Here is an 8189-nt window from a genome sequence, read left to right as displayed (position 1 = left end):
GGGCGGCCTGCGGCGGCATCGGGTCGTGCTCGCTCCCGTGCCGTTCGGGCGCCTGGCGCCGCCGGCCTGGCGGCACCTCCGGCCGCACGAACAGAGGGCGCTTGTCGGTGTCCGCGGTCTCGCTGGCACCTGCCTTGCGTCCCGCTCCTTTCCGCGGTAAAGCGGCAGAAATGTTTAATATGTCGTTGAACTTCATTTAACCCCAGCTATGTAGGTTGTTTACGTGAGGTCAGCGCTGTCGGACTCCGACCAGACTTCACGGTGCAGCGGGCGTCCCCGAGTGTCGCAGGCGCTCCGGGGCAGTGCTGGGGGAAAGTGGTGTCTTCACCTTTCGCACGGGGTGTTTAAGGAGGCCAATGGGAAGTGCCGGTGTGCCATCCAGACAGAATGTCTGCAGTTAGCTCAAGTCAAGCCATTTTCCATCGGGAAGTACAGGGAACACACCAGTTCCTCACTAGCAGAAATGATGCTTCGCAGGCCACCCTTGTGAATGTGCTGAAGTACAATGTAATGATTAGTGATGGACACTAGGCTGTGTTTACCAGTATATCTGGACCTTCTAAGAAGAACAGAATTGATGATGTTGAGTGCTACATAGCAAACTAAACTATGTTGTCTCTAGCACACAATACATCTTTGCCGAAGTGGACTTCTGGAGAACTTGCTTGTCATAATGTATGCTACTACGTATGCCTCAATGTTTGTGGGTAACCGAGTGGTTTTCTGATACTATAGTAACTTGAAAAAGATGTGAAGACCTGCTCCCATGAGAAGGGGGAGCATGACCCTTTGCCTTCTCATGCCACCTCTGTAGTGCAGCGTGTGCTCTGAGCAAGATAACTTGCTATGAGGAGCAGAGTCTAGGCAGACTGGCTTTCTGGTGCTGAGCCCAGCCTGAGGAGTCTGTCTAGACTATGTTCCTTCTTCTGGAACTTGGTAGCTTCGGCTCCGCTAACTGTTTTCTGCTGTTCTGCCTTAATTTTGGCCCTAATCCTAAGTCATACATAGCTTCTGCTGCAGGTTGCCACCTGTGGAAGAAACTGCCTTTTAACTCCTGTAGATTGCCAGGTTGCTACAGAGTAAACTGAGTAGCTCTCTACCAATTTGTGTGTTGGTAGCCTAGAAGCAGTGAATCAATAATGCCTGTTTCCTTCTAGGAATAAAGAAACACAGGATGATTTTGACCTGGTTATAAGTGAAGTCTTGTAACTGCTTAATCATTGTCAGGTGGAAAAAGGATTAGCTCTGGGTTTGACTCTGAAGTCCTATGTGACTTGAGAGTTAAGCTTATTGCTGACTAAATTATGCATATTTGTGTGTGTATAGGAGTTGTGTTTAAGGTCTGCCATGTATCACTACAGTTACTGTTCATTGTGGCACATCAGAATCCTGAAACTGCTTCTCTGAAAGTAGCTGAAAAGGGGAGAGAGGGGGTATTGTTTCAGGAACATGTGACTGCCTAAACCTGAAGCTGGCAGCAGTTATAATCTGTATCAGATAATGCTGAAATACACCTTTAGGTGTGTCATATGGGAAGAAAGAGGCTGTTATTAGATTAGTTCTAAATTAAGTTCAGCTGCATGCAATTATCCAATTCAGGTAGATTTTGGAAACCCTTAAAATTCAGTTGTAGACAGGCATGATGTTCTAAAAATCCAAATCTTGATACTGCTTTCAAACAAGATGTTGACTAGCTGAAATATTGTCCTGGGAAAACTATTAGGATGGAGTGTAAAAATCAAATGTGAATTAGGAAGCAGCATGATGAGTAGGAGGAAAAATCTATTTTCTGGTTCTGTAGAAAGGCTTTCTTGCAATAGCTGTTAATGACCATATTCTTCCTATTCCAGTACCCTTAAAAATGTTTGCAGAGTATTCTGTGATGCTTCTTGAACATCACTACTTGTTAAAAGTCTGTTAAAATGAGGATATAGCGTTTAAGTAGAATTTTAGGTAAATACAAGTCTGTTTTGTTTAAATGGTTGGTAAGCCTTGCCTGATGGGCTTGCTTTTGGAGTAGGCTTATATAGTGAATGTGGTCTGTAGAATGTTGTGGCCTGGGAAAGCTTGAAGCCACTATGAGATGAGGAAGGAAAATAAGGATGAGATACAGTGAAAATGAAACATGACATCAACCCCCTCCCTCCCCCTGATAACACTATGCAACTTTCTTCAGTAACTATTCTGTGATTTGCTTTCTGCTAAGCATTTTGCTGGTGAAGTGGCTTGAGGATTTGATCCATAGCAAGAATCTTAATTTATATCATGTAAGAATGTTAGACTGATATGTCTGTGTCATGGTATTTATGGTCAGGAAGCTCTTAATTATCTCAGGCTGGTGTATGGTGCATTATGTAGCATCAAAACACCAGTGGTGGTTAAAATAATTTATTTTCCTAGTTAGAAGAACTTACATGCTGAATTGTGTTCCAACCTTCCTTACCCTTGCTCTGCTCCCTAAAGGGGGGAACGAGTGTAATTCTACAGTGTTTTTCATAACTAGATATTCTACTAATGGTCTGATGTTTAAGTGTCTTGCAGTGATGAGGTAAGACTTAGTGCTGGCCTGCAAGGACTTGGTTTTCCTATTGAGATGCACAGAGAATGAATTAAATTCCTGTCCAGTTGTCTGGTCTAAGGACAATCCGAACTAAGGTAAATGGGGTATAGGGTTGCTGGCTTCAGCTCACTTGTATTTCTATGGGTGGCCTGTGCTAGGTCTGACCCTGCACACTCGGTTTCTTTACAGACTTGCCGCTAGTCTTGGAGTTGGTATCAGCCTTACATGGTCTGCTGTCAACAGTGGTGATCTGTAACTCTGTAGTCAAGAAATGGTGTTGCCTTCTGTGACCCACATCTCAGCAGTACAGTGTTCAGGCCTGCTGCACCCTCAATACACAGGCTGGGGAATTATACCACTGTCTTGCCTCAGTAACTAAAGAATCAAAATAATTGGCTTAAGTAAAACACTGTTTATCTGTGTATTTCAACTCCTTAGTTTTTGTTCCCTACTCCAAAAAAGTGCATGTGCTGACACCTCTGCAAGCCTGAGGAGGTAGCCTTAAATACAGCTCGCTACCATTTGGAGGAAGCATCCTTGTTTGAGAAGCTGTTTTGGGAACTTCATACTTTCTGTTAATGTTTTTCCTCTCAACATGTTCCTTGTAATTGTTTATGTGGTTCACTGATCAGCACTCTGCACTCTGTTCCAGGGCTTGCATCCTTGTTTGAGAAGCTGTTTTGGGAACTTCATACTTTCTGTTAATGTTTTTCCTCTCAACATGTTCCTTGTAATTGTTTATGTGGTTCACTGATCAGCACTCTCTGCACTCTGTTCCAGGGCTTGCTTGTGAATAGCTCAGGGCTCCCCATCTGAGAATTTAATGCAGCTTTAATAGTGGTAAGCCAAAGAATGAAAATTCTTTGTAGTTCATCTGGTGGATTTCTAAACCTGCAAGAATTGAGAATTTGGAATCTAGTCTCTATTCTGCTGTGAAGAGGAGAATGCAGCTTGTTCCTAATACTTGGCTAATGACAAGTAAGATTATCACAAAAAAATCAGTGGAAGTGACTGGATGAAAGTGGGAAGCTTGCCTGCTGAAGGATGAGCCACTCATACTAAAATATACTTTCTCTGGAGGAAAGAAATAGCAACTGTGGAGAGTCAAGCCAATATGTTCTCTGGCCTCAAGTCTGAGACAAGTAGGAATGTCTCCACATCAAACTACGGTGCAAATACTCTGTTAAAATACAAAGGGTGAACCTTCTTGCTACTCTTTAAGAATGTGCTCAGTTTTAGAGTTTGCAAGGTGGAGTTCATAATGAAAAGCTGCATGAGGTACTGATATACACAGTGCAAATACTCTGTTAAAATACAAAGGGTGAACCTTCTTGCTACTCTTTAAGAATGTGCTCAGTTTTAGAGTTTGCGAGGTGGAGTTCATAATGAAAAGCTGCATTCAGAAACCAATCTGCACAGTACTCCCCTGTTGCTGGCAGGTGCTGTAGGGTCTCTGGAGGAGGCGTGTCTGAGGAGGGTGGGAGCAGTGGTAGGAGAGCCAGACTTGTTAGGCCTAAAAAGGGCTTGGGGGGTGTTGGGCAGAGACAAAAACCAAAATCGTGAGATCCCGTGCCAGCTCTTAACCTTTCACTGGAAGAAATGTGTGTCTGAAGGGGAGATGCTGAGAGAAATGAGCATCTTCCTGGAATGCTGCTGACCCCTCCTTTCCAGACCCTGTTCCATCGCTGTCAGACTGATGTTCTGGGATCATAAAACTTAGTTTTTCCCTGGTTGCTGGGAAGCCTTGAGCTGACTGATGCAAATTCACCACTCTATAATCTGATAATTCAGAGGTGTTATTCTGATATACTTCACTTTGACAAAATCAATACAAGCTGCAGCTGAATCTAAAAGGGGTAGGAATAGATTTTCTCCGCTCCCTCGTGGTGAGCAAGGTGCACTGGAACATGTCTCTCGCTCTTTTTCGTAAGATGCTCAGTGTTCATCCCTTAGGGGAGGAAGTAAGGTTTCTTGTGTGCTCAGAAACAGAGAAAGGATCTTTTGTTTTTATTTTGAGGTGAATGCTGATTTGAGGGCTCAAGACCAGATTGTAACCTTTGCCTGGAAGTGGGGTAAATATGAGGAGTAATAGTGCAGGTAAAACAGTGGCTGAGGTCGTAACTAGGCTTTTATTTGGACTGAGACTAGTTAAATTCTAGGGTTAGATTCCTGTTTGCTTGCAAAGTGCTTTAAGATATGCTTAGCTTCAGCTGTTCTTGCTAACAAGTGGTGCTCTAAATGAGGAAAAAAAGCATTTCTGTAAAAAAAAAAAAAAGAAATTAGAACTGGGGAACAATTGCTTCCTCTTATTTTTTTTCTGCAAAGCTCTGCAATTTGCTAGTGTGTTAAATACGCACACAAACTTTATCAGAAATGTCTGTCTGCTACTCTGAGCTAAACATCTAGTTGAGTAACAAGTTGCTGCTTGTTCTGATTTTCTCATTATTTTGAGCCTTTCAGCAAGTGATATTCTAGTTACTGGTTTACTAAGCCTTAGTTGTTATTGTTGTAGAGTCTGCAAGCTAAGATGAAATTGATGTCATGTGAAACTATGGAGGCGTGAAACTTCACAGTATTGCTATGCAAGTAAAACTCAGTGAATTTATGCTTCTTGAACATGATGTGCTAATGGATCTGGTGTTGAAGATTTTGGAGAACATGGCATTCAGCTTCTTGGTAGCTGGACTTTTGTGGAGAGGACACTGATGTACTTGATGTTAGCATCCCAGTGTGATATTCTAACTCGCTCTCCTGGAGAGATTTCAGGTTACTGAACAAGGCTAATAGTTTTTATCAGCTTTGGTAGCTGTTTTACTGTCTTTGCTCTGCCAAATTATTATTAAAATGCCCTAGTGAAAACACAGAATCTTATACTGTTCAACACTGAATATGAAGTCTTTGTATACAGAATCCCTAATTCTGTTATGAAAGGCATTTTCTCTGCAGTATGTTTTGTTAGGTCTTTAATAGTGGTATAGCAGGACATTCAGAAGATGATGTGCCGAAGAATTGAGTAAATAGTTGTATAACTTGGCAGTTACATCATGTCCACATTCAAGTAACGATGCAAGTACAATGACATCTTCTACTTTAATGGCTGTTTTTCTAAATTTCAAAATGCTTCTTAAAAGGAACTGAAACCTGATAGGTCTGTAAAAGGTACTTCACTTGACCATCTCTAAAGGAAAACACCACCAATGGCAAAATAAACTGTCATAGTTAAATCCTACTCATTGTTTTCAGTACCAAAGGTCATAAGACTTAATTTCCAGTGTTTTGGAGAAAACAGTGATGTGCTGAGGTTCCACGATACGTTTTTCACTTTAGCTATTCCTTGTACCATTAATTGTATCATTAGAATTATCATGCTGCTCTTAATCTAGAAAGGATTTGGCTGTTTTAAGGCTATGATTATGATTTGTTTAAAACAGTAACATAATGCTTATTAGATTCTCCGATTAGGTAGCTTCTGTTCTTCCAGCAGTTTGAGCTATTTCTGTGTTTACAGGCATGAAGCCACACACTTAAGTGATTACATTTAAACCTTTTATCTAACATTGGTACTTGTGTATTGCTTTACAGCTCAGCACCATAGAATTTGATAAACTTCATAGTGAATATGGCTTATGACAATTTTTAGTGGGCTTTCTGTTAAGCATTAAACAGATTTGGTAATTCATATAAGGCTTTGTACATTTCCTGCTTTTGTAATGCTAGTAAATCTAAAGGTGTCCAAGGTGCAACTAGAATAAGTCTGTATCCCCCTGGTGCTGCCCCCCCCTCGGCCCCATGTTAAATTAGATTGAGGTTGGATGTTGTGTTCTGCCAACAAACTCTCTCAATGGAGTATTCTAATGTGTTCCTAGAATTACAGCAATGCATTAGTGAGCATTTTCAGATGCATTTAACTTTTGGGGTGGAAAGAAATTGACTTAATCTGAAATGCCTGAGCCAAAATTTGGGGAAGCTTTAATGTACTCTCTTGATTCTGTAGACTTAATCTATTTAAGTTTAGTATAAAGTCCTTTTTTTTTCTGTAATTACTTAAATTGTGGATGGCTTATACATCCACACCTCTTTCTCTGAGAAATGCTGTGGATAGGTGAAGGAGGTCCAAGTGAATATAGTAACTTAACTGTTTCAGTTAATAAGTATTTCACCCTTTCTTTTTCATACCCACATTTTAATTGGATATGATAGCTATCCTCTAATGTAGCATTAAGCAGATGCAGGGGTAAGGGAGAGAGAAAAGGGAAGGAAATTCAGAGTTGTGAATCTCAACCACCACTAGCCAAATCAGTAATGTTTTATTTCCTGCTGTGCAGGAAAATGCATGTGGTGAGCAGTTCAGAGTTCGCAGTCTCCTTCTGCTCAAGGTAGGTGGCAAATACCCATATGAACTAGTTTTATTTTCCTTATTGGGGTACAGCATGTTGATGGCATCTTAGTTGCATTACAGTAGCTAAAGTGCCAAAATTCAATGTCTGAATGTAGTTTCTTTCCACTTCTTGCTGGAGCTCTCAAGTGTGATTCAACCCTGCCAGTGGTTCTGTAGTAAAAGAATCTACATGGCTGCCACTAAGTGCTTTAAAACTAGTTATTTGTGGTGTGTAACTCATGAACCAGGAACTGAAGATTATAATTTCAAGCTCTTCCTGTGATCTGTCAATTGAAATTACTCTTCAAGTACTCTAGTTTCTTGTGTTTTTTCAGGTGTGGGAAATGATTTAAGAGCTACCTCAATCATATAGACAGCAAGCTTCATAAGCTGAGGTTTTCTGTGGGAGCTCCCCTCCTCCCATAAATCTCTTCTACCTGTTCTGCCAGGGAATGAAATGTTGTTTTTAATTCCTTTCTAGACAAAGCTTACCAGTTTTTTTCATGGTGAGATACAGGTTTCTAGATGAGGAGGATTTGTGGAATGTGTTCTTCTGTCCCCCTTCCTTTTATAGGAAGAACTCTTTGGACTTAAAGATTTGTTAAGCTGAAAAAGTGGCAATATAGCTATAGCAATTGGAAGCACTTGTGCACTGCAGTTTTGTCTCTGCAGTCTCATGCTTGGTTGCTGCCTTGTGTCAATGTGCTCTTTTCCCTGACACAGCACGTGGCATGCTAAAATCTTCTCCATGTGGTGTGGGGGGGGGGGTGTGGGGGGTGTGTCATAGCAGTCTCATCTGCCACTTGACCAGATAGTGAACACGAATTCACCAAATAAAAAGGCAGATGAAGATGCCTCAGTGGGCCAACTACATTAATAAAAGCTTGATTTGGAAGGTGCCTTGAGAGACCGTATAATCTAGCCTCACTATGTCTGTTATTGCCTCTAGTAGAGGTTTGTCTAACAGGTTCTTAAAGATTTACAACATGAGACTGGATAGCTTTGCCAAGCAATCTAAAACATGTGTTTATCTTCTCTTTTGAAAGGTGTTCCTGTAATTTGAGTCTGTTTTCTTCAGCTAAGGCTTATTTCTTCTACTGATGTGGAAAAAATGCCCTTCACTGAGAGCTTGATCCATCTGGGGAAAAAAATTCTTACTTGTTTCATGCTGTTTCTTCAGCATAAACAACATCACTGTATCTCATGTTTTAGATTCTGCTTCCAGGGCTTTCTTGCCTTTCTCACTTCAGA

The 8189-nt window shown here is 41.2% G+C and overlaps 1 protein-coding gene across 1 annotated transcript in view; it reads left to right on the top strand.

Moving 5' to 3' along the window:
* The first annotated feature begins 602 nt into the window (after positions 1–602).
* ANKRD27 (ankyrin repeat domain 27) overlaps positions 603–8189 on the top strand; it is a 45202-nt gene continuing 37615 nt past the window's right edge. The window contains exon 1 of the mRNA XM_009281057.2: positions 603–675. The gene's annotated coding sequence lies outside the window, so the exon portion shown is untranslated. The remainder of the gene's footprint in view (positions 676–8189) is intronic.

The sequence above is a fragment of the Aptenodytes forsteri genome, unplaced genomic scaffold (assembly GCF_000699145.1).
Source record: "Aptenodytes forsteri isolate BGI_AS27 unplaced genomic scaffold, ASM69914v1 Scaffold356, whole genome shotgun sequence".
NCBI lineage: Eukaryota > Metazoa > Chordata > Aves > Sphenisciformes > Spheniscidae > Aptenodytes > Aptenodytes forsteri.
Note: the sequence above shows the minus strand (reverse complement) of the source record. Positions and strands in the feature narration are given on the sequence as shown.